Source organism: Cyprinus carpio, chromosome B24, assembly GCF_018340385.1.
Source record: "Cyprinus carpio isolate SPL01 chromosome B24, ASM1834038v1, whole genome shotgun sequence".
Lineage (NCBI taxonomy): Eukaryota > Metazoa > Chordata > Actinopteri > Cypriniformes > Cyprinidae > Cyprinus > Cyprinus carpio.
In genome coordinates this window covers 13,530,775-13,557,549 of record NC_056620.1, presented here as the reverse complement: position 1 = coordinate 13,557,549, position 26,775 = coordinate 13,530,775, and the positions used below count along the sequence as shown (strand labels likewise).

Below are 26,775 nucleotides of genomic sequence, written 5' to 3'. Positions count from 1 at the left end.
TGGCTTTCCTTTTGTTTGAATTAAAGGACTGTCATTTTGCCCCTCGCATTGAGTCCTCTCCCTTCAATACCCATCACAAAGCTTTATTTAAATAATGCTTGTATAAACAGAATGTGATATTAAAAGTTTATATATTTAAAGCTTTTATATACAAAAGATGACATTAAAAGCCGTTTTGAGGCATTTTTCTCCTGATAACCCTGAAAAAGAACTTAAATTACACTTTAAATTACACTTTCAGTTTTTGATCGTTTCATTTCATTTCATTTCATTTCATTTTGGAAGTTTTCATTTATATCATCTCAATGTTTCACGATTTTTTTTTTTGTATGTTCTATAACATAGACAGCAATACGATATAAAAGTAATATGAGTTATAATGTTGCTAGCTAATGTCAGTAATAAAGATTAGACAAAACTTTACTGCTTTTTTTCCGTTCTAACAAACATAAAAATATGTACATTTATTTTGTCCTCACATTCTTTCTTGTAACTCTTCCCTCTCAGTCACACACCTGGCTGAAAGGCTCATTATGCAGCTCATTATGCGGGTCTTTGTCTTCTCAGGTGTGAATCACACTAATATTCATGATAGTTGACCCCTACCCGCATATGCCCTTTTGAAACAAAAAGTGTCTTCATAAATTTAAATCAATCTATTGTTTTTCTGTGAGTGAATAAACAAGATGATTTTCACATCATTTTGAAGCAAAAACTCTAGGCTACAAGGTCCATGTTTAACAGTCTTGTGAACAAATGTTCTCTAGGTGGTTTATGACCTTATTTCAGTGACTTCAAAATTGTAGTTTTTTACTAACAACGCATAAACATTGTATTTCTCAAAAACACAATCATGTACACACATGCTATTTACATATTATTGTAGGCCATTTTGTACTGAATACAGTGTTATTAGACTTTAGCCATGTATCTATTTATAAGCAACTGAAAAAAAGCACAAAAGTCAGGGGATGTCAAAAATTTCTCCAGGCCCCCAAAAACCCCCTAGACCTCAGAGGGATCTACACAAAAGATGACATTAAAAGCCCAAACTTTCATAAACATGCGCTCAAATCTATAGTTTTTGTGGTGATTTCACTGGTAATAATTTAATTTAAGTAGGTAAAATTTACGTTTATCGGCAGGGATCCTCTGGTAACATTAGCATTCCAGGGGCTAAATATCACATTAATGAAGTTGCTTCAACCTGCAGACATGAAAAACAACCCGCACAAACCGCAGCAAACAATGTTAAAATAGCCCCAGTTCCACAGGAAAAACCGCAGACTTGCTAACAACTGCCACACCAACACTGCAACATGCCCATCCCATTAAATCATGCAGAATTTACGTAAACATAAATAATATATAATATAATAGCTTTAGAAATTATTGAAATAATGTAAATGAACAAAAAACACTGATTAAAACATTTGTGTTTATAACTATAGAGCTGTGTAATATTGATGTTACGTTCTGTGTCGACATGAATATTTCCACAAAATTACTGCCTGGACACCATAACTAACCACCACAGCATTTACATAAGAATACAAAACATAGTTAACTTTTGCATTTGTACATCAGTTGCACCAACTCGTATAAAAGTTAACTTTCGCATTTGTACATCAGTTGCACCAAACACTTTGACAGTTACATCTAAAATACATCATTTTGCTTAAACATGTACATGTAATACTACTACGTAAGTATATATTACAAATTCTACAGTTGGTTTTAGGATTGAGTACTGATTCGACAATCAGCAAAAGCATTAGAACAAAACTGCTTTCAATGAGCAATAATTAACTTTAATTCCACTTTTTTTCACATTGGGCCCATTACAACAACAGCAACAACAGTAATTTATTTAACTGTCTATAAAATAATCAATTTAACCTAAAATAATCTTATAAATCATAGTCATAAAAACAACAGTATCTATTTAACATTGTCTAAAATGATTAATTTTACTGTAACAATCCAATAAGTTATACAATAAAAACAACAGTATCTATTTTAGCAACCTTTAAGAAAATCTTTGCTAAAAGGCACATAGCAATTACTCAACATATGCAATTTGACAATGTTAAATAAGGGGCTCTTATTAAGTATACAATCACAACTATAAAGAACATTTACACAAAACAAAACCTTTCCAAAAATAACTTAAGAACAATTTACACATTTGTCAAAAAACTCAAGCATCTAAAGAACACCTCTTTCAAGATGCTCTTTTTCTCAACATTGCACATAAACAAATAACAGTAATCAAGAGGAAATTTGCAGAAAATCATAAAGTAGTACACATTGAGTACCAAACAACTGATTATGATATTTGTAATAAAAAAAGAAAACAACAGCAATATAACACCCTAATTAGACTAAATGCTAAATGTCTGTCATATTGTACAATTACAATATGACTGATTAATACAGTATTGTAGTAAAAAAAAAAAGAAATAAAACATTCACTGCTTTTTAACTCTCTTATTCAGCTAAAACATTATAGTTGTCTCAGATAACTACCTCCCAAACACTTCAAGTCAAAGTTTACATCTATAAAAACTATAAAAAATTACACATTGTACCAAACTCCACAAATACACTTTATTTCTTACTCATAAAATTTATGTAAAATTTTACATTTTTAATTTGTGGCAGCACTCCCCTGCCCCCATATCTACAGGTCCTTCTCAAAAAATTAGCATATTGTGAAAAAGTTCATTTATTTTCCATAATGTAATGATAAAAATTAAACTTTCATATATTTTAGATTCATTGCACACCAACTGAAATATTTCAGGTCTTTTATTGTTTTAATACTGATGATTTTGGCATACAGCTCATGAAAACCCAAAATTCCTATCTCAAAAAATTAGCATATTTCATCTGACCAATAAAAGAAAAGTGTTTTTTTAAAACAAAAAAAGTCAACCTTCAAATAATTATGTTCAGTTTATGCACTCAATACTTGGTCGGGAATCCTTTTGCAGAAATGACTGCTTCAATGCGGCGTGGCATGGAGGCAATCAGCCTGTGGCACTGCTGAGGTGTTTATGCAGGCCCAGGATTCTTCAATAGCGGCCTTAAGCTCATCCAGAGTGTTGGGTCTTGCGTCTCTCAACTTTCTCTTCACAATATCCCACAGATTCTCTATGGGGTTCAGGTCAGGAGAGTTGGCAGGCCAATTGAGCACAGTAATACCATGGTCAGTAAACCATTTACCAGTGGTTTTGGCACTGTGAGCAGGTGCCAGGTCGTGCTGAAAAACGAAATCTTCATTTCCATAAAGCTTTTCAGCAGATGGAAGCATGAAGTGCTCCAAAATCTCCTGATAGCTAGCTGCATTGACCCTGCCCTTGATAAAACACAGTGGACCAACACCAGCAGCTGACATGGCACCCCAGACCATCACTGACTGTGGGTACTTGACACTGGACTTCAGGCATTTTGGGATTTCCTTCTCCCCAGTCTTCCTCCAGACTCTGGCACCTTGATTTCCGAATGACATGCAAAATTTGCTTTCATCCGAAAGAAGTACTTTGGACCACTGAGCAACAGTCCAGTGCTGCTTCTCTGTAGCCCAGGTCAGGCGCTTCTGTCGCTGTTTCTGGTTCAAAAGCACACGCCTGTGCACGGTGGCTCTGGATGTGTTTCTACTCCAGATTCAGTCCACTGCTTCCGCAGGTCCCCCAAGGTCTGGAATCGGTCCTTCTCCACAATGCTTTTTGCCACACTTTTTCCTTCCCACAGACTTCCCACTGAGGTGCCTTGATACAGCACTCTGGGAACAGCCTATTCGTTCAGAAATTTCTTTCTGTGTCTTACCCTCTCGCTTGAGGGTGTCAATGATGGCCTTCTGGACAGCAGTCAGGTCGGCAGTCTTACCCATGATTGCAGTTTTGAGTAATGAACCAGGCTGGGAGTTTTTAAAAGCCTCAGGAATCTTTTGCAGGTGTTTAGAGTTAATTAGTTGATTCAGATGATTAGGTTAATAGCTCGTTTAGAGAACCTTTTCATGATATGCTAATTTTTTTGAGATAGGAATTTTGGGTTTTCATGAGCTGTATGCCAAAATCATCAGTATTAAAACAATAAAAGACCTGAAATATTTCAGTTGGTGTGCAATGAATCTAAAATATATGAAAGTTTAATTTTATCATTACATTATGGAAAATAATGAACTTTTATCACAATATGCTAATTTTTTGAGAAGGACCTGTACATATATATACGAATTAATTTTCTGCCAGCAAGAGGCGCTTTAAGAGCGGGAGAGATACAGGATTCTCCCAAACACTTCAAGTCGAAGTTTACATCTATAAAAACTATAAAAAAAAATTAAAATTTACACATTGTACAAAAATACACTTTTTTTCTTTATTTCTTACTTTTTCCAGTGTTTCCCACAGCCTTACACTCTATTTATGGCGGCACTCCCCCGCCCCCATATCTACATATATATGCAAATTAATTTTCTGCCAGCAGGAGGCGCTTTAAGAGCGGAAGAGATAGAGGTTTCTCCGGGTAACAGCTTTAAAGCAGCGCTGAGCTCACAAACGCTGCCTTATCAAGCATCACATGCAAGATGAAATGAAAATGAAATCGAAAATTTTCTAAATACATTCGGTTTTCTTCTGAAATACAGTTATAAAAACAGATATAAAAACACCCGCACCGGTTTTTGATTTTGAAACGTGCAGTGCTCATGTTTATTCAATGAAGTGAAAGCCTTTTGGAAAATCTATTTGTGGCGGTCACTTTTGATATTGTGGCGGCCCGCAACAAATACATCAATGTGTGGGAAACCCTGCTTTCCCTTCATACCCTTTTGAAAACCTTTCCGACACTCTTCAGCCACAACTCCAAGCACTACTTCTCTTCTTTCCTGCATTAGCTGTCCAACAGAGCCTTCTGAAGTATTAGAACCTTCTTGCTTTTCTACACATCCTTCATCCTTCTCTTCTGCATCCAAATTAGCTGACTCTTCTGTTTGAACTTCCGCAAAAACTTCTTGCAGCATCATATCATCAGTCATAGCTGTACATTCGCCCATGTTAGACGAGCTTGCGCTGCACTCCGTACTTTGTGGTACAGAAGATGAACTTGCCGTCTGCCACAAATGCCACATCCAGAACACGCAGTCCACAAAACTTTACGTGGAAGTGTCTAGATCCCTCATGGTCACAATACACAAAACTCCTAATGGTTACAATACCTCGCAATACAGACACAACTCTGGATGAATGGCAAAATGTATCACATTGCTGACATCTGGTAAGTGATGTTACCAGATTCACTGAAGATAAAGGAGGCTGCCTTGGGTACCTTCACCTCTGCTGTGACAATTTCACCTTCCTTTTCAGTCAAAATTTTCCATTATTTGTGCCACAGTGCATAAAACATCCGGGACAATTGTAATTCTTGACTTTGCTGTTGTGGACAAACACGTACATCCACCAAATTTCCGAAAATAGATGTATTAGTCAGTCTATACCACTTGCCAACTTGCAACCCATCACCACCCCAGACTGTCAATTAGATGCTGCTTGTCTGGTGTGCGACATCATACGATCGCCTGGCCATTCTTTGGTGGCTACGGGTCATGCCTGGTCTATCTTCAGACAACTGCAAAACTTTGATGGTAACATTCACCTATAAACACAAATAAAAAACAAAACATACCTCATAAATCATGAATCAATTTACGGATCAACAACAACAACAACAACAACATTATCTTACTCTGTCACACAGTACTCATACATCCAAAAATAAACTACCTACAACGGCTGTAATGTGTAATATAATGTAAGTGAATTACACATACAACACACTATTCTCTATGCCTACCTATCAAAATAGGCGCTCTAAAAATGAATTTTCATAGATAATGCATGTTCATGCAAACCAGTTAAAATGATAACACCATCAAATCCTTCCACATGACAAATGTGACCCTGCAGCAGAAAACCAGTCCAAAGTAGCGTAGCTACATTTGTAGCAATAACCAATAATACAATGTGTGTGTCAAAATTTCTCACCTGCCAAAAAGAAAAGTTCAAGTTGTATGAAGATATTTTGTAAATATTCTACCATAAATATAGTAAAGCTTAATATTTTATTACTAATATGCATTGCTAAGAACTTCATTTGTACAACTTTACATGTGAATTTATTTTTTTGCACCCTCAGATTCAAGATTTTCAGCCAAATCAGCCAAATATTGTCCTACTCTAACAAACGTAACACACATAAATATAAATCTTATTCACTCAGCTTTCAGACAATGTATAAATATCAATTTCAGAAAATAGACCGTTAGGACTTACCCTTTGATATTCATGGCCCTCTTGCAAAATATGCTGCACTGTCACATCTTTCACAACATCATGAGAGGACTCGTCAAATACAAAGTTAAGCTGACGCACACATCTCAGCAAGGATGCTGTGCTCAAAATTAATCAACTTCATTTCTCTGATGTGAGGGTCTTACAGGTGTTCTAAAAATACAACAAAACATCATTTACATTAGTTTTTTCTCAGACAAACCATCATAACAAAAATAATAATTATATTAATTTAAAAAAAACATTTACTAATTTCAACATTTTGTCAATTACCTGTCTTTCTCCACACTGCAAAACACATTATGTCTCTGAAGATCAAACACCACTACATGACTGTTTTTTTCCATCTCCTGTATTAAGGCTGTAAAATATTTGTGATTATCAGCCCCTTCCAAAATTTCAGATACATCATGAAGATATCCTTCAATTTCAACCTTGGCCCTCTTCATGATTTTCACAACAGCAATACTCCTGTGCAAAACAAAAGAAAAATCTCATACAATACAACCTTATACTACGACATACAAAGACATATAAACAAGATGGCCAGCAACTTCATGTATATTTTACACTTGTCATGGGTTTTTATTACACAGCATAAATATTTGCTTACACACCTACCATACACTTAAACAATTATTGTAAACATACATTAATTTCACTTTATTACCGTTATATGCTTTAATAAGACAGTGACTTATGGCAAACCCACTACTATCAACAATTCAATATTAAAAAACCACATACATTTTTAACACATGCCTCCTATACATAATTAAATGAAAATTATCAATAACATATACTATACAGGTTCATCATTAAATACGATAAATGTACCCATTAGACCCATCATAATCTAACTTTTACTATATTCCAGACATATTAGCAGGGCTCTAGACTCGTTCTTCCCACTGGTCGCTCTTTTGGGACTTTATCAGTTAGTCGCACAAACACTAAATTTGGTAATAATTTTTTTTTTTTTAACCGTTCTTTTACATCAGTTTAATTTTTAGATTAAAATTTTGTAAACAGCTAACGTTATTCCTCTTTTCATACGCTTTTCAAATTCGCCATCTTGATGACACGTTTTACTAAAAACGTAATTGTCTGTTTTGCATATACCTTTCACTTTTTAAGACTAAAATAAAAGCTGGATTGATTGTTATTCTTAATTAAAAAGCACAACAACAATAAAACAGTAGGCTACAATGACAAACTATCTTAAACTTTATTAGCACAAACGAATGTCTGATTCAAGAACGAACTGATTCTTTTGAATGAACCTTTTAAATTGGTTCGGAAATCACACCAAACGATTCATTCACGTATTATAATTATTTGATTGCAGCTGTTCTCGAGTCGACACTAATTCAAATGAACCATTTAGTGCGAGTCTCCAGTGAACTGAATTCACAAGTAAGAACCGGGATATTTTAGCTGTGTCCCAAAGTTAAGTGAATGGACTAATTTGAAGTGTGAATGCATCACAATGGTGTGACGAAGGCTGTCCCAAACTGAAGTGTGTGGTTTCTGAAGTTCGGATATGAAGGGCGATTGCGTCATAGTGTCACGACGTAAGCTGTCCCAAAGTCAGAATGTGCACTCCAAAGACCACATTTGAAGTGCGAATGCGTCACCACGGTGCAACGAAGGCTGACGAATTTCCAAAGCAACTTCAAATTTCCCATGAAAATGAAGTGTATAACTTATGGACACGTCGCACCCAACCATATCCCAGAATCACTTGCGCCCATATGAAAACGGTGTTTATATTCAGAGAACATGGCATGGGAGAGTTCTGTGGAGGAATTAACATTAAAATGTAAGTATTGTGTTTTCATTTACTCAAATACCTAGCGAAAGTGTTATAATCCCACAAACAATAAGTTAACAGGCATGATTTATTTGCCAAGTGTCCTGGGACATGTGAGGGAGTTGAGTGTCCAGGGACAGGTGAGGGAGTTGAGTGTCCTGGGACAGGTGAGGGAGTTGAGTGTCCTGGGACAGGTGAGGGAGTTGAGTGTCCAGGGACAGGTGAGGGAGTTGAGTGTCCAGGGACAGGTGAGGGAGTTGAGTGTCCTGGGACAGGTGAGGGAGTTGAGTGTCCTGGGACAGGTGAGGGGAGTTGAGTGTCCTGGGACAGGTGAGGGAGTTGAGTGTCCAGGGACAGGTGAGGGAGTTGAGTGTCCTGGGACAGGTGAGGGAGTTGAGTGTCCAGGGACAGGTGAGGGAGTTGAGTGTCCTGGGACAGGTGAGGGAGTTGAGTGTCCAGGGGACAGGTGAGGGAGTTGAGTGTCCAGGGACAGGTGAGGGAGTTGAGTGTCCTGGGACAGGTGAGGGAGTTGAGTGTCCTGGGACAGGTGAGGGAGTTGAGTGTCCAGGGACAGGTGAGGGAGTTGAGTGTCCAGGGACAGGTGAGGGAGTTGAGTGTCCAGGGACAGGTGAGGGAGTTGAGTGAGGGAGTTGAGTGTCCAGGGACAGGTGAGGGAGTTGAGTGTCCAGGGACAGGTGAGGGAGTTGAGTGTCCTGGGACAGGTGAGGGAGTTGAGTGTCCTGGGACAGGTGAGGGAGTTGAGTGTCCAGGGACAGGTGAGGGAGTTGAGTGTCCTGGGACAGGTGAGGGAGTTGAGTGTCCAGGGACAGGAGAGAGGGCGAGTGTCCCGAGACAGGTGAGGGGGCGAGTGTCCCGGGACTGGTGAGGGGGCGAGTGTCCAGGGACAGGAGAGGGAGCGAGTGTCCAGGGACAGGAGAGGGAGCGAGTTTCTGTATTTTATTTTTGTACTTTCTGAACATTTTGTATTTTTGTTTTGCATATTCACACGTAAATAAAAGAGAAGTACTTATGTACATTGTTAATTTTTTTTAATGCAGCTTATAATTATTTCACAAAACATTCTTTTATATGTTTATTTTTTTGTCTTGTAATTTTTTTTTACACATTAAACAAATTGTTCTATACATAACTGAAAGTACTTTTTACAACTATTTACAACATAGTTTAGGATTAAAATCAGAAAAACAGCATCAGTTTGAGCCCGGCCCTGCCTCCATGTGTTCTGGGGTCTTCAGGCGGTCAGTCTCTTGGTGAATGGCCAGCACCTCCTCAGCGACTCAGAGGAGAGTACGGTGACAGTGGAACGGGTCAGGGTATATTCTGGCAAACTGTTTACCAATCATGTTTCGCAATCGGCAAAGCAAACTGTGGTACACGCCATTACCAACACGTGATGGGTAACTCGCAGGCACATTAATCCTTGCTGTTTTCCCATCACGATACCATAGAAAGTAAGAGGTTGAGAAGTAGAAGGCGGGGCAACAGTTAAAACATTTCAAAGTAAAAGTTCATGCAAACAGATATTAATAGTCAAGTTTCAGTCAAATATTTATGGTTATAGCAAAATCCAGTGTTAAAGTAGAGTGCAAACAATTATATTTGGAACATTAGAATATTGTATCCAATATGCGGTCACTTCCTCGTATTCATTCCCGGCTAAAGAACACAATTTTTTAGGGATCACGTGCATAGTTATGCACAATGAAGAATACAATATACAACAAACACAATTTAAGAAAATGTCCTTTGAAATAACGATGAGCACTTGTATTGGTATGCTGGTAATTTTAAGTAGATCATTAATTATTAAATACATTTACATTTAATCATTTAGCAGAAGCTTTTATGCAAAGTGACTTACAAATGATGACAATAGAAGCAATCAAAACCAACAAAAGAGCAATAATATTCAAATGCTATGACAAGCCTCAGTTAGCCCAATGCAGTACACGTATAGGATTTTCATTTTATTTTTGTTTTTCTATATAAATATACACACACACACACACACACACATATATATATACAACACACACACACACAAAAAATATTTATACAAAAAGTATTAAAAAAACAAAAACATAATAATAGTCCTCCGCTTCTACGGATTCTAAATGACTTTTATTTCTACTACATGTAATCTCTTTCTCTTCATCAAACAGCCAGATTTAATGAATGTCTTGACGCAAACTTTATACCAAGGAAGACAAAGCTTTCTTTTGTGTAGGCAGCATACATTCTGCAACCTACCCGTGAAATATTCATTTATCTCATGAATTTACTTCATACCTGCAACAAGAAATAAACCAGAGATGATTCTATCAGTGTCAGAAATTAACTTTCCCATTAGGGGCAACTGATTTTTTTAACCATACCGAATTTCATATTAGGCCTAAATATGTATGTCATTCTTAATGTTAAATTCTTAAATGTTTATGTTTAATTGGAATACATGTAATATGACAATAGGCTGTTACCAATTAAATCAGTATTAACTTAGATGTAGGCCTGTTACCAGTTTAATGCTGATCAGACGGTTGTACATGCATTTACATAGCAATAACAACTGTATAATTAAATGAGATTAATGTTTAATATAACATTTTTAATATAGAAATATGTAATGACAAAATGAAATGATAGGCCTACTTTATGATACTTACGTAATATCGTCACTAGGTGTCGGTAAGTCATTGTGTTAATAAAGAAGCCTTTTATTGAATCTATTTGTTCAAGATTCTGATTCATTCAGGAATAAATTCAAGTGTCTGTCTTTAATATTTGGTCACTGAATTGTCTATAATAATGGGTCTTTCAAAGACTGATTCATATCAGGATTCAGGAATGATACACCACTCGATGCGCCTAAAGTGACTTTGGTTTGATGACGTCAAGAAAATACCACCCCACCCAATCACATCTGAGAACCACTATCCTTACCCATCATGCCACACAATGTAACTGTAAAAAAAGTTCTGTACATATTTGTTTACATGTTTACATTTAAATAAAAACACTTGACTCTACTTGCACTCTCTATTCGTTTTATAACTGCTTGTTTTTCTTTAAAAAAAAACCCACTATAGCTTTCTATATTCTATTTCTATTCTATCAACTTGTATTCTTTGTATGTGTGTGTGTATATAGGTCTATATCTATGCAGGGCTTGAACTGAGGGGGTTTTGCAGGGGAATGGCATCCCCCTGGTGAAAAAAAAAAATGACATAAAGCATCCCCACAGTGAAACCACCATCCCCCCAATCATCCCCTTTAGATTAATAATGTTCTGTATTAGCATATGTAAAATTTATCGTGCAAATTAAATGTTAAAATTCTCTATTTATGATAATTCACAAACTAAATAACAGCGATTGGCCAATTAAAACTCTGTACTGTAACAAGTTGCGCACAAGCTGAAGCAAGTTTCACTCATTTCTCGTGCAAAATGGTTCAAGCGCAACTTTTGAAGTTCTTTAAAAAGAAGACAACTGAAGGTATGATTTTTCCTTGATTAGAATTTAAAGACACAAGCACAACTTTTGAAGTTCTTTAAATTCTAATCAAGGAAAAATCATACCTTCAGTTGTCTTCTTCAAAAAACACAAACAAAACACACACACAAAAAACACATCTGCGCTATGAAGCCCATTAGAATGCAGTTAGAATGCCCTTATAATTCAAGCAATGAAAGAAAAAAATACTTATGTATGAGTTTTTGTGTTTTTATATTCATTGCACAAGCAATGTACTTTTCTGAATATCAGCACATAAATATGCTAATAATTTTATACATCAGTATAGAGCAACGCGGTGTTTTATTCCTTGAATGAATCTGTTTTTGAACGAATCGTGTGAGCCAGTGATTCAACTCTCCATTCACTTGTTTCGTTTCTAATTGAATCAACCATTTTGAGTGAATCGTTTGATTTGAATGATTCAATAAATCATTTATTAAAACAGGGATTTGCTGCCACCCACAGGTGATTTTACACCTTTATTTATCCATGACAGTCCAAAACCAGCCAAGGTGCCAGCACAAAAACACATTCAGCAAAATATTGTTTAATTGGCAGTATTGACCCAAATTTCTCCATTTCAGAAAAAAGCTTAAAAATAATAGTTTGTTTTATAAGGCAAATTTTTAATTAATTAAAAACATTTTTAGAAAAATTTTGTATTTACTGTTTAAAATTAGCTAAGGGACAAACCCCAAATACCCAACCCCCCCACCACAGGAATATTTGTACAATTCGACCACTGTATGTATCTATGCATGTATGTGTGTGTATATATGGATGTGTGTTGTGTGTGTGTGTATATATATATGTATATATATATATATATATATATCTATATATATAATATATATATATATCCTATATATATAATATAATAAACCTTGCTATGTGTAGGCCTACTGCATTGGGCTAACTGAGACTTGTCATAGCATTTGAATTTTACTCTTTTGTTGGTTTTGATTGCTTCTATGGTCGTCATTTGTAAGTCGCTTTGCATAAAAGCTTCTGCTAAATGTAAATGTATTTAATAATTAATGATCTACTTAAAACCATACCAATACAAGTGCTCATCGTTATTTCAAATGACATTTAAACTATATCTGATTTTTGTTATATTGTGTTTTATTCTATATTGTACTCTTCATTGTGCATAACTATGCATGTGATCCCAAAAAAATGGTGTTCTTTAGCCGGGAATGAATACGAGGAAGTGACCGCATATTGGATACAATATTCTAATGTTCCAAATATAATTGTTTGCGCTCTACTTTAACACTCGATTTTGCTATAACCATAAATATTTGACTAAAACCTGTCTATTAATATCTGTTTGCATGAACTTTTACTTTGAAATGTTTTAACTGTTGCCCCGCCTTCTACTTCTCAACCTCGTACTGTCTATGGTATCGTGATGGGAAAACAGAAAGGATCAATGTGCTTTGCGAGTTACCCATCGCGTGTTGGTAATGGCGTGTACCACAGTTTGCTTTGCCGATTGTGAAACGTGATTGGTAAACAGTTTGCCAGAATATACCCTGACCTAAACAGTCTCTCGCTGTCGGTGCTTGTAATGATTTTTGTGTCTTATTCGAACAGTTTTAAATGCCTCCACACTGCTGACATGTTTGCTGCATTGGTGCGCACCTCTTAATTGATCGTGCCGCGTCATTGTTTGGTACAATATATTCAGTGTTTTTGCTAATTCTGTTAACTTCGGTTGCCGAAAATTCGGTGCATCCCTACTTGGAACCAAGCTTCTTTGGTGATGTCAGCTGTGTAACTTAGCAATTAAACAAAACAGAATATTAACAATAACTAAGTGGCATCTACTCAGTCAGTTTTGTACAACATTGCACTTCAATATTATACAATCATCGTTGAAATGAGGCTGCTTGTTTTTTTTTTTTTTTTTTCTGCTTGCTGGATGTTTTTGTCATTGTTTCCATAGTTCATTCATGGTATTTTGCCACCATATTTTCCTGTAAAATTTTGCTCAGCAATAGTAAATGTGATCACAGCTTGAGGAGGATGTTTTGAGTTTTGAAAATTACATTGTTTCATAGACAGAGACTGTGTCAAGAACAGTTTGACTTCTCAGTACATGACCCCATTTCATTCTTCTTTGGGTTGAAAGTGTTTTGTCTTTGGGGTAACATATAAACTATGGAGTGATATTTTATTTTTCAACCAATATATATTTTTAACCATTGTGATCTTTCCTAAATAACAGGATGGTGAATGTCTGAATTGTATTTGTTAACAGGGGCAATCGAACCAGGGCAACACGGACTCGAGTGATCTGGATGAGAGCAAAGGCTCAGTCTTTGTTCCTTCAGCAGAGGAGTGTACTGATGATGATGACCTTCATTCAGAAGAGTCCCAGCTTGAAAAGACCAATCGAAAGACTGTAAAAGACACAATATTTCATTAATCTTAAAAGGTCAAGAAGGCAAAGCAAAAAAGTCCAAGAAAAATGACAATCAAAACAAGTCAGCGAGGTCCTGAAGGCAAACGAACGTGGAACAAGAAACAGTACTGTGTCTACTGTGAAAAGGCACAAGGCAAGATCGCTAGACATCTTGAAAGAAGTCATTCCAATGAAACAGAAGTTGCTAAAGCCTTCAGTTTTCCCAAACGGTCAAAGAAACGAAGAATTCTTCTTGAACAGCTTCGGAACCAGGGTAATTATTATCATAACATAAAACACTTGGAAACCGGACGTGGTGAGATGGTTACCTGGAGACAGACAACCTCAGTGAAAACAATCAAGCTCAAGCGTCGCGTCACAGAAACGGGTGAGCAGTCAGTAGATCAGTTACACATGTTATTGTAGAATATGTCTGTTCATTTATCATCTTATCAACATGAAGTTTTGGCATGTAATTTAACTTTTTTAAACTGCTGTGATCTCCAGACGCTTCAGAGAATGAAGATGAAGAACCCTCTTCCTCAGTGAAGACTGTCAAGCGCTCTTCTCCAGACAATCAACACATTATAGAGATGTTCTCAAGTAAAGAATGAGGATCACTCTGCTGCTCTTCTGCACAACTTACACAACCTGCACACAGCTTCCCTGACAAGCTTGATATCTGTCTGTAGACAAGTTTCCATCCAGTTTTGTTATCAACAGAATCAAAACTTCCTGTCTCCATCCAGTTGGTCTTTTACCGCTAAAATGATGTGCATTGTCACAAATTTTGTTTCACAAAAAATCTGCCATTTAGCAAGTTCTGGACATAATTTTAAATATATCACAAATTATATTGTATCTTGTGTACTCAAAATATTTCTAATAATGTATAGAAAAATTTCACCAGTTTAGTGCTTACTGTTTTTACAAATATGCTACTGTAATATTGTTAAAATAGGATATATCAAAAGACAGCAGCACAATGGAGCAGCTCATGAAACCCATGGGTTGTATCATCATGTATGCAACATTTTAGGGTTCATAAACATGACTGGTCAAGTCAAGTAAGCTTTATTTATACAGCGCTTTTAACAGTACAGATTGTGTCAAAGCAGCTTTACAGTATTAAATAGGAAAATAGTGTGCAATCAAGTGGAGGATAATCAGGATTAGTACAGTAAAATGCTCAGTCTTTGCATATAGCAACAATCATGCAGTTTGATGTGGCCAAGAACATGTAGTATATAGGGAATTGTTGTGGTGTGTAGTGCAGAGTTCAGCTCCAGCCCCAATACTTGGATGGAAACCTGGCTAGTAATGAAACCTGTGATTATAGAGTGAGGCTTCTTTATACATTTAGCAGCAAGTTTGTAAGGTTTTGTTTAGTTTGACCTTTGGTTCTGTGTTTCAGGAAAGAAAGTTCCAAGGAGGTCATGGAGCAGTGAAGAGCAGAGCGCTGTGAAGAGTACACTCAGAACATGCTTCTCCTTCAGGAAAGTTCCTGGAAAGGCAGAATGTCAGTCATGTCTAGATGCTAATCCAGTACTGAGCTCAAGTTTATGGCTTGATGTTAAAAACGTTGTCCATAACCAGGGGCGTTGCACAAGATCCCGGGCCTTAGCATAGGCAGTCCTGATGGGCCCCCATGCCCCCCCTTATTCAACCACTGAGTGTTGGGACGTCACCAAATAAATGGCTGCTCTTCTCTTGCAGAATGAAAAGTGTTGTTCTTGTGTATACAGATCTACACATATTTCTCACAGGAAGTGAGGTAATCCTGTAGGAATGAACCTTTTATTATAGGGTAGTCTGTAAGTCTTAAATTAAGACCCAAACTTTCTTATTTTCTCTACAGTCCATGGCAGTTTATGTAATGGAAAGATGCTGAAAATTCAGCTTTGATCAAAGCAATAAATTACAAACCCGATTCCAAAAAAGTTGGGACACTGTACAAATTATGAGTAAAAAAGGAATGGAATAATTTACAAATCTCATAAACTTATATTGTATTCACAATAGAATATAGATAATATATCAAATGTTGTGAAGTGAAAAGTGAGACGTTCTGAAATGTCATACCAAATATTGAGAGCTACCCATTCCAAAAAAGTTGGGACAGGTAGCAATAAGAGGCCGGAAAAGTTAAATGTACAAGGAACAGCTGGAGGACCAATTTGCAACTTATTAGGTCAATTGGCAACATGATTGGGTATAAAAGAGCCTCTCAGAGTGGCAGTGTCTCTCAGAAGTCAAGATGGGCAGAGGATCACCAATTCCCCAATGCTGGGGTGAAAAATAGTGGAGCAATATCAGAAAGGAGTTTCTCAGAGAAAAATTGCAAAGAGTTTGAAGTTATCATCATCTATAGTGCATAATATCATCCAAAGATTCAGAGAATCTGGAACAATCTCTGTGCGTAAGGGTCAAGGCCAGAAAACCATACTGTATGCCCGTTATCTTCGGGCCCTTAGACGGCACTGCATCACATACAGGAATGCTACTGTAATGGAAATCACAACATGGGGCTCAGGAATACTTCCAGAAAACATTGTCGGTGAACACAATCCACCGTGCCATTCCCTAAGAATCTACAGGTCAAAAAAGAAGCCATATCTAAACATGATCCAGAAGCACAGGTGTTTTCTCTGGGCCAAGGCTCATATAAAATGGACTGTGGCAAAGTGGAAAACTGTTCTGTGGTCAGACAAATCAAAATTTGAAGTTCTTTTTGGAAAAACTGAGACGCCATGTTATCTGGACTAAAGAGGACAAGGACAACCCAAGTTGTTATCAGCGCTCAGTTCAAAAGCCTGCATCTCTGATGGTTTGGGGTTGCATGAGTGCGTGTGGCATGGGCAGCTTACACATCTGGAAAGGCACCATCAATGCTGAAAAGGTATATCCAAGTTTCTAGAACAACATATGCTCCCATCCAGATGTCGTCTCTTTCAGGGAAGACCTTGCATTTTCCAACATGAAAATGCCAGACCACATACTGCATCAATTACAACCTCATGGCTGCGTAGAAGAAGGATCCGGGTACTGAAATGGCCAGCCTGCAGTCCAGATCTTTCACCCATAGAAAACATTTGGCGCATCATAAAGAGGAAGATGTGACAAAGAAGACCTAAGATAGTTGAGCAACTAGAAGCCTGTATTAGACAAGAATGGGACAACGTTCCTATTCCTAAACTTGAGCAACTTGTCGCCTCAGTCCCCAGACGTTTGCAGACTGTTATAAAAAGAAGAGGGGATGCCACACAGTGGTAAACATGGCCTTGTCCCAACTTTTTTGAGATGTGTTGATGCCATGAAATTTAACTTATTCAACTTATTTTTCCCTTAAAATGATACATTTTCTTAGTTTAAACATTTGATATGTCATCTTTGTTGTATTCTGAATAAAATATTGAAATTTGAAACTTCCACATCATTGTACAAATTGTGAATAAAAACAGAATGCAGTGTCCCAACTTTTTTGGAATCGGGTTTGTAAATTCTGCTTCATCTCAATAGGACACTTTCCAAGCATCATGATAATTCAAACATGTTTATAAGCTTACTAACAATACCACAGAGATGTTTTAATGGAAGTGTACAACTGAATAATGTAGAACAGTCAAATACTGTGTAAGTGTTGAAGGTGAGGACAAAATCAACACATTGAAAAGAACAAATGTCCAGAAACCAACTATTATACAGCATGATTTGATTTCATCACAGTGGCAGTGAAAATCTAAAGAAGGCTTAAAATGTTGTTAAAATGTTTTATTCATTAAAAATTTTGCTATGCCACATAGGGGCGGATACCTGAACAGAGATTAAGCCTAGTCCTAAACTAAAAAGGCCCTTTAAACCAGATTAACAGAAATCTGGTTTCTCTGTCATGGTTTTAAGTAGTCTTAGATTTAGTCTAGTCCAGAATTTAATAGGCTGATTTCCTGAAGGAAGACTAGAGCTACTTCGGCACTAAATTGGGGCTTAAATTTAACCTACCAGTAAGCAAGTTTAACTTCAGATTAATGTTGTTTTCAGTCTTTTTGTCTGCCCCATAGATGTTTAAATTGGATCAAAAAGCATTTCTTTGCAGAGCCCAGTTTGGTATCATGAAACAAACTGATAAATGTAAATCTTAAATGCAGTGTAAGTCGCTTACAAATAAAAGCATCTGCCAAAAGCATTAATGTATCATTAGTGCTCTTTTTGTGGAGCAATTTTGATCACCTGCAATGTATGATACATGATACAGTTGAAAAATTCCTTTTAGTCACTTAAAATATCTAAATGTCCTTTCTGTAAAGCTGCCTCAAATGCTCCATAATCTTAAAGTATTTTCCCTGATGACAAGAAATGTTTGTGGTGTATATTCCTAGAAACAATGTGTATTTTTACAGCTCCCTCTTTTCAACCCAATAAATACCAGTCCAGAAAGCATCTCTGCCACTGCTGATGCTTTATGAACTCCAGCTCAGACTCGGCGAGAAGCTCTCATTTACACAACCTCAAGAACAGTGCAAAGGTAAAATCTGCATCTGTACAATCCTGAAGTTCAGATACTCTTCGATGCTACTGCATCTTATTTACTACTCTCATTTTAATCTAGTGCAACTTGTCTGGAGGACTCTTCATATTAAGATGATATATATATATATTATTATTTTTTTTTTTGCTAAATCAGAATACACAATATAGCCATTATATAATGCATTATTATATTGCAGAAAATGCTGATGTCAATCACAAACTGCCTGCATGGGAAGAAAAACTGTTAAAACCATCTCACACACATTTAAACTTTACACTGCAGCAAAAAACACCTACCATTACTGAAGAGGGAAGTGAGACTCAATAACACACTGCAGTTTTTAGGTTCTTAGAAACTAAAAAAAAAAAAAAAACTGACATTATTTTATGACATTGTTGCACATTATAATGAATTCAGTAAACATTTCTGTCAAATTGTCCAAGGGCCGGTTTCCTGGCACAGAGATTTAAGCCTAGTCCTAACCAGATAAACAAATCTGTTTTCTCTGTCATGGTTTTAAGTAGTCTTAGACTTAGTCTAGTCCAGATTTAATAGGATGATTTCCTGGAGGAAGACTAGAGCTACTTCAGTACTAAATTGAGCCTTAAATTAAAACTACCAGGAGGCAGGTTTAACTTCAGATTAACGTTGTATTTCCAGTCTTTATATATCAAAATGATTGGTAGCTATGAACAAAGAAGCCTGTGAAAATAAATCTGCACTGTTAAAGGGGTCACCGGATGCCCATTTTCCACAAGTTGATATGATTCTTTAGGGTCTTAATGAAAAGTCTTTAACATAGTTTGGCTAAAATTTCTCAATGGTAGTGTAAAACTAATTTTTCCCCATCAAAAACAGCTCTTTTCAGAGCAAGTCGTTTTATAGCATTTTCCTTTAAATTAATGAGCTCTGCTGACCCCGCCTCTTTCTTCCGAGCTGCTCTCAGAGAGACTAAAGTTTACTTTAGCCGTACAAATAAAAGCATCTGCCGTTTCACCGTGAAACTTGCTAATTAGCACATTATTAGGAAAGGCGATTTGCAAAGATTCATTAAAAATCCTTATACTCACTTCTTCTGTAGGTGAAGCTGGACCACAAATGATAGGCAAATGTTTCAACTGCCAGAAACCATGGAGTTATAACTGATGATCAGCTAACTTTCTCAGACCACATTGCTAAAACTGTCCGGTCCTGCAGATTTGCTTTATTCAACATTAAGAAGATCAGGCCCTTTCTTTCGGAGCATGCTGCACAACTCCTTGTTCAAGCTCTTGTTCTGTCCAGGCTGGACTACTGTAATGCTCTCTTGAGAGGTCTTCCAGCCAGTTCTATCAAACCTCTAGGATTAATCCAGAATGCGGAAGCAAGATTAATTTTTAATGAGCCAAAAAGAATACACGTCACAACTCTGTTTATCAAGTTGCACTGGCTACCAATAGCTGCTCGCATAAAATTCAAGGCATTGATGTTTGCATACAAAACCACCACTGGCTCTGCACACCTTTACCTAAATTCATTACTTCAATGGCTACCAATAGCTGCTCGCATAAAATTCAAGGCATTGATGTTTGCATATGCTCTGTTAATTCTCGGCATTGCCTTATTCAATTTAAGATTATTCATCAACTTCATTACTCTAAAACAAAGCTGCATAGAATTTTTTCAGATGTTTCCCCAATATGTGATAAATGTCAGACAGAGGAAGCCACACTCTTGCATAGTTATGCTCTTTGCTCTAAGTTAACTCCATTCTGGACTAATATTTTTAAAACTTTGTCAGAAATATTACATGTTGAATTAGAGCCTGATCCACTTGTGGTGATATTTGGATTCTCAGATAATATTACTTTTCAAAAATCTCAACAACAGTTGTTGTCTTATGGACTTCTTATTGCAAAGAAGCTAATACTTAAGTTTTGGAAGAACATCAATGTCCCTACTGTTAAAATGCGGTTGGATGAAATGATTAGGTTATTACATCTGGAAAATTCATTTTTTCTTTATCAACGAACTGGATCAGTTTGATAAGATTTGGTCTCCCCTTTTTCGCTACCTTGATAGCATAGTTTAATAACGTGTTAAGTAGGCCAAGTGTGATTACTGATTGTCCCATTAGTGTTTGTGACTATGTCCCTAGGATGGCATGGGTAGTAATGGGAACTGTTCTTTCTTTCTTGTTAGTTGTGTTCTGGTTTTTGTTTTTATTTTTATTATTTTCTTTGTCTCTTATGTTTATCATTGATGTTTGCATACAAAACCACCACTGGCTCTGCACCCCTTTACCTAAATTCATTACTTCAATGAGGAATCATAATTACTTCATACTTATGTGCCCTCTAGAAGCTTGTGTTCTGCAAGTGAACATCGCTTGATTGTGCCATCCCAAAGAAGCACAAAGTCACTTTTATGGACTTTTATATTAAATGTTCCCTCCTGGTGGAATGACCCGACAACTCAATCTGAGCAGCTGAGTCCTTAGCCATCTTTAAGAATCGGCTTAAAACACATCTCTTCCATCTTTATTTGACCCTCTAACTCTAGCACTCTCTATTCTAATTATATTCCTAAAAAAAAACAACAACAAAAAACACACTTGTCCCTTTTAGACTTGCACTCTATTCATTTGCTGCTTGTTTTCTTAAAAAAAAAAACTATAAAAAAAATTATAATATTTTTGTTTTCTGTATTGGTTTATTTTCATTTATTTTACAATTAACACAAGCAAAAAGAACTCTAACACTAACTTGCTCTATTATTTTTCTATTCTGTTTTCCTTTTATTTATTATATTATTTAAAAAGCCCTTGCTATCAGCGGTGGAGCCAGGATGTTTTTATACGGGTGGCTAGGGAAGTGCCAGCAACCAGTCTGGGGTGGCATGAAATTTCAATATAAAAATGTGATTGATTATAAAGTATTGGTCTGTTTTAGTGCCTAAAACACAACTGAGTACAATTAATTTCTACTTAACTGTAATTGAAATATTTGTGAATTAGATCAATTAATAATGAGTGAATGTGACTGATTTGTACTTAATTGTAATTGAGATTGAGATGTGAATTAGATACTGCTATAGCTTTATTGCTCATTCAGCTTCTCAAAACTCGCAATGCTTGCTCTCCAACACAGATAGTGATAAAAATGTGAAAAAGGCCGTAAGTCAGCAGTAGATATAAATGCCAGAATATAAAATGAGTTATTTTATGCATTTAAATGGTTTCATTTTTGCATATTTTCTATTATAATTGCACCGTGCTTACATTTATTTGTGCATTAAATTACAAATAAAAAACATATCAGCTTGTGCCTTATATTGAGATCTCGAATTGCAGAATATATTTTAGTATGCATTTGAGAGACGATCTTGTGTGATGCGTATAAATTCACAGTTTGCAGCTTTAATCACCTTTTTGGTAATTTTATAAATTAGCTGACGACAGAGCTAGGTATGTATGCTCATAGGAAAGTGTGTTTTACTGACTTATAGTCTGAACTACATCTCATCAGACCGCAGTTCACAGTTGTTCTACTGAAGCTCATTTGGCTGCGGTAGCTTTTCCATGCTCGTCTGACTAGTATGGGATGAAAGTAGACTCAAAATGATTAATAGATGCTCGCAAATTATCCATGTTCTGCATACATTTTATACATGTATCTTACTAACCACAAACACATGCCTTTCAATTTGAGTCTGTGAAATTCGGGATTAAATGATTGTGCAGTGATGTGTACAAATACAGACATGGTCATGAATAAAAATTTTCTGTTCTCCATTAATGTATCATAAATTGCTCACGCAAAAAGGAATCCGTGCATATGTGGATCAGGTGACACACGTGCATTAACTGACGTCTAGTTCTAGTTGATCTCGTTCGGTTCATTTGGATTTTGAGACTTCATTTTCACAGTTTACAGCAGTGGTTTTTTACAATGTGTTTGGAGGAAGTTTATAAGTTTTGATTTTGTATGTCTCTTTTTTTTTGAAACACCCATTTCAGGACTTGCAGTCTCTACTAATGATCTGATGAGTTGAATCAGGTGTGACAGATAAGGGAGACACAGAAAATGTGCAGTGATGGGGGTGCTTGCAGGACCGGTTTGAAAACCACTGGTTTACAGCATTTCACGTCACACACACAGCTACCAACAAACATGGCCCAGTGCTATTCATGAATGTGTACACGATTTGAAAAATTAGCAAATGTGCGTCACTATGCTGAAACGAAAGCTTTTCAACCGCTGTGTGCAAAGTTAAGGATTACATTAATGTGTAGCATTTCGCAGCAAATAGAGACATATTTGTGAATACAAATGTTTAAGTTTGTATTAAATTATCATAATTTGTGCATGTAGTGATTAAAATGTGCATTTGTGGATCAGGCGACGCATGTGCATTCATTCATGTCTCTTCTGAGTCAATTCTGTTTGATTCATTTTAATTTTGAGACTTTCGTTCCGCCGTTTTAGTCTTGCCCAATCCACACACAGCTGAGCCACAGAAATCAGCGACCACTAGATGGCACTATAGCCTCAGTCACATGTGCGCTTTCCATTGTGTACAGTTTTATAAATGTTACATTGTGTTTTTTTTGTTTCTTTTTGGTTTGGCTATTCTCCTCTGCTTGTAGAAATACAATGAAGATGTTTTATTGAACTTCTTCTAATTTAACTTAATTTCTTAACTGTCACCCGTCCCCTCGGTGGGATGCTTAAGGTTACATCACTATTTTACAATTAAATCATAATCTAATCATGACAAACTATATATCGTTGGAAAGGTCTAAGACTTCTAAATAGATATTTTACCACTTTTTTTGTTAAAAAAAATATGTAGGAAAAGTAATAGATTAATTTACTGTTTTACTATTCTAGATTAAGCATACTCCTATCTTAATTTAAACCCTGTCCAGAAAACTGCCCCAAAATGTATACTATTGTTTAAAAGTTTGTGCATTTTTTGTTATGGAATTGACTTTCTGTTGATTTGTGAATACAATGAAAAACACTGTATAACTGTATCCACATTTCATTAAGCAGCTCAAGCAATTTCAGCTTTGAAAAAAAAACAAAAAAAAACAAGAAGAAATGATTCTTGAGCATCAAATCAGCAAATTAGAATGATTTCTGAAGGATCATGTAACACTGAAGACTGGAGTAATGACCAATCATAATGAACTTTGACTCACAGAAACAATTGCATCTAAACATCTGATAATCAAACAAAATGATTTTAAATTGGAATTCCACAATATTAATGTTTTTGACAGTTTATCAAAGAAAAATGCAGAGAATCTTCTTTCAAAAATATTAAACATAAATGTTACTCTTCTCCTGTTTGTCTCAGGATGAGATCGGTGGTACCTCTCTTGCTCTTCATTCTGGCTCTCAGTGATGCAGCAGACTGTCAGAGCTTTACTGAATTCTAGAAAAAACACATTCTCCCTATTCGGTTTAATACCAAGGATATACTTTCTTGGAGGAAGCATTTATTGAAGAATAAACTCTGTGAAAGAACTGAAACACAATCATCATCAAGAGCAGATAGGAAAATATCAAACAAATCTGTACTGGCTCTGGTAAAAAAAAAAAAGAACTATACCAAAAGTACAGATCTCTTTGAAGTGTACATTGTTAAAAGCTCTAAGGGAATAGAACCACAGTTTATCATTGGAAACTGTACTTCAGGCAAATATAATGTACATAATTGTTAAATGTGAGAAGAATCTACCTGTGCACTATCATGGTCAACATATTGATATAAACACAAGTCCACAGCCTTGCTTTTAAAGAGCATGATCTGATTTCATCACGGTGGGAGTGAAGAGCTTAAGTAGAAGGCTTTGAAATGTTGCTTTTAACCATTCTTTTTAACCAAAATATTGCTATGTCATGTTTAAATTGGATATAAATCATCTTGATAAAGCTTTTTTCATTTTTTGCAGAGCACAGTCTTGTAAAACATACACATATTAAATGTACACCTTGAATCCAATGTAAATCGCTTTCAATAAAAGCATCTGTCATAAGCATGAATGTATTGTTACTTGTATTATGTTGATTTATCTTCAGTGTATGACATACTGTAAAATGCTGTCAATTAACTTCTTAGACACTTAAGGCACACTTTATATATCTGAACATTAATTTAAGGATTTTTTTTTTTGCAGAATCTTTTCACTAATGTTCATGTTCTTTATTTTTGCTTAATGTGATTGCATCAGCTGGTGTTTTGGTGATTTTTAGTGGATGTATGAAGTATTTTCTACACAAATTGACTGGCAAATGTTTATAAAGTCACAACTTTGTCATTAACTTTTGTTTTATTCGCATTTTTATTATCGTCCAATGTTAATTTCCAAAGGATAGATTGTAAAAATATCACACCAAATAGTTGCTTGAAAGAAAGAACATGTTTGCAGTGAAAGAAAAATGAAGCATAAGTGATCCTGGATTAACATTTCAGTCAACCATCACAACCCTCTGATGTCATCAGTCACACATACTATATAGTATGCAAAAAACAGTAGGCGAGCGAATTAGTATGTCTGAATCCTCAGTGTTCATAAAAGATTAGGCGAGAATTGCACTAATTCTTGTGAGATTCGGACGTACGTATACTTAATTTGCGTTCTGATATGCCTACTTACTTACTATATAGTAGGGAAAAAGAGTATGTGAAGAAAGAAGTACGTTCGAAACCTCAGTATTCATAAAACAGTAGGCGAGAAATCCCCGGATGTCCTACTGCTTCAGCCCAGATTCTGGAGTGTTCATCGATGCACAATTTTCAATCCCAGGATGCCAAGCGAGAGGATACGTCCTCATCGAACGTGAAGGAGAGCAGCAACGAGGGTTTATAAATGTGAGTATTATAAACCAAAACACAGTTCCTGTGTGTTAAAATCATATTTGTTGAGCCACTGTAGAGTAAACTGTTGATTTGTTAAGGTGTAAAGGTGCTAGCCAGTAACGTTACAGTATATTTGTAATTTTTTTTTTCTGTATAAACGTTTTATGTATGGCGAACAGCGGAGCTCCAGTAAGCACATGTACATCTCCAAAGTGGATTTACATTAACCATATACATCTTAAAGACGATTAAATGTCTATTTAATATGAGACAGGAACATGTTCTAAGAGCATTGCAGATGAGCACATCACAACATGAACAGACATCTGAGTGAGAGATGTGTGTGTGCTATTATGTAGAATTCACTGTCAACACTGCTTTAGATGAATGAAAGTAATGTAACAAACAAATCTACATAGAGTAGTAAACATAAGTTATCTATTTCATTTGACCATTAGTATTGTTGATAAATTGAGGAACATTTGTGTTGGATAAAAAGCGAGTTACTGTAAATGCAGTATATCACAGATAAATCAGAGAGGAGACTGACTCTTGTCTGGATGTTACAGGGACAGATGAGACACGTGTGTTTATCTGCTGAAGAGACACTGATGAAGAAATGCTGCCATCAAAGCCTCTCAGTGAGAACACTACAGTCATCAATAAAACATCTTTTACATCTTAAGTTGTACTTTATTTTAATTATTGTAAATATTTTGTAAATGTAAATATGAAATTAAATTTAGCAATAAATATAATGCTGACAACATGAGATATAAAGCGTTTTACTCTGTGTAAATGTTTTACAGGTAGTGGTGCTCATAGAGTAGTGGTGCTTTTACAGGTAGTGGTGCTCAGACACAGAGATTGTCCCACACCTGTTCTCCTGCTCTTGTTCAAGATTGTGTGGTTCAGTGTCTTCATCATGGTCTTCCTCATCCTCTCTGTGCACTCAGACAAGGAAAGCCTCGATGTCTCTGTCCCATCCATGATCAGATTCAGTCTGGCTGCAGCAGTGAGAGACGTGATGGACAGATGTGGGTTCACGTCTGTAAACTTTCAAAAACAGAACAATGTTTGAATAAAACTTTATTTCGTGTGTTATTAGCGTGTATTTAGTTATTGTGATGGTTACTTTTATTTAATCTTTTACTCATTTATTCATGTCTCCTGTTGTTGTCAGTAGATAAAATCTAGCCTAATTGTTTCATTAACACATGCATTCATTCATTACTGGACTGAATATTTAGATGTATTCATCTTGGCTGCATCTGTCTAGAGTGAAG

General features: G+C 36.1%; 1 protein-coding gene across 1 annotated transcript in view; it reads right to left on the bottom strand.

Annotated features, from left to right (window-relative positions):
• LOC109082430 (vesicle-trafficking protein SEC22c-like) overlaps positions 1–26,775 on the bottom strand; it is a 166,843-nt gene that overhangs the window by 80,346 nt on the left and 59,722 nt on the right. The gene's annotated exons all lie outside the window — the stretch shown is intronic.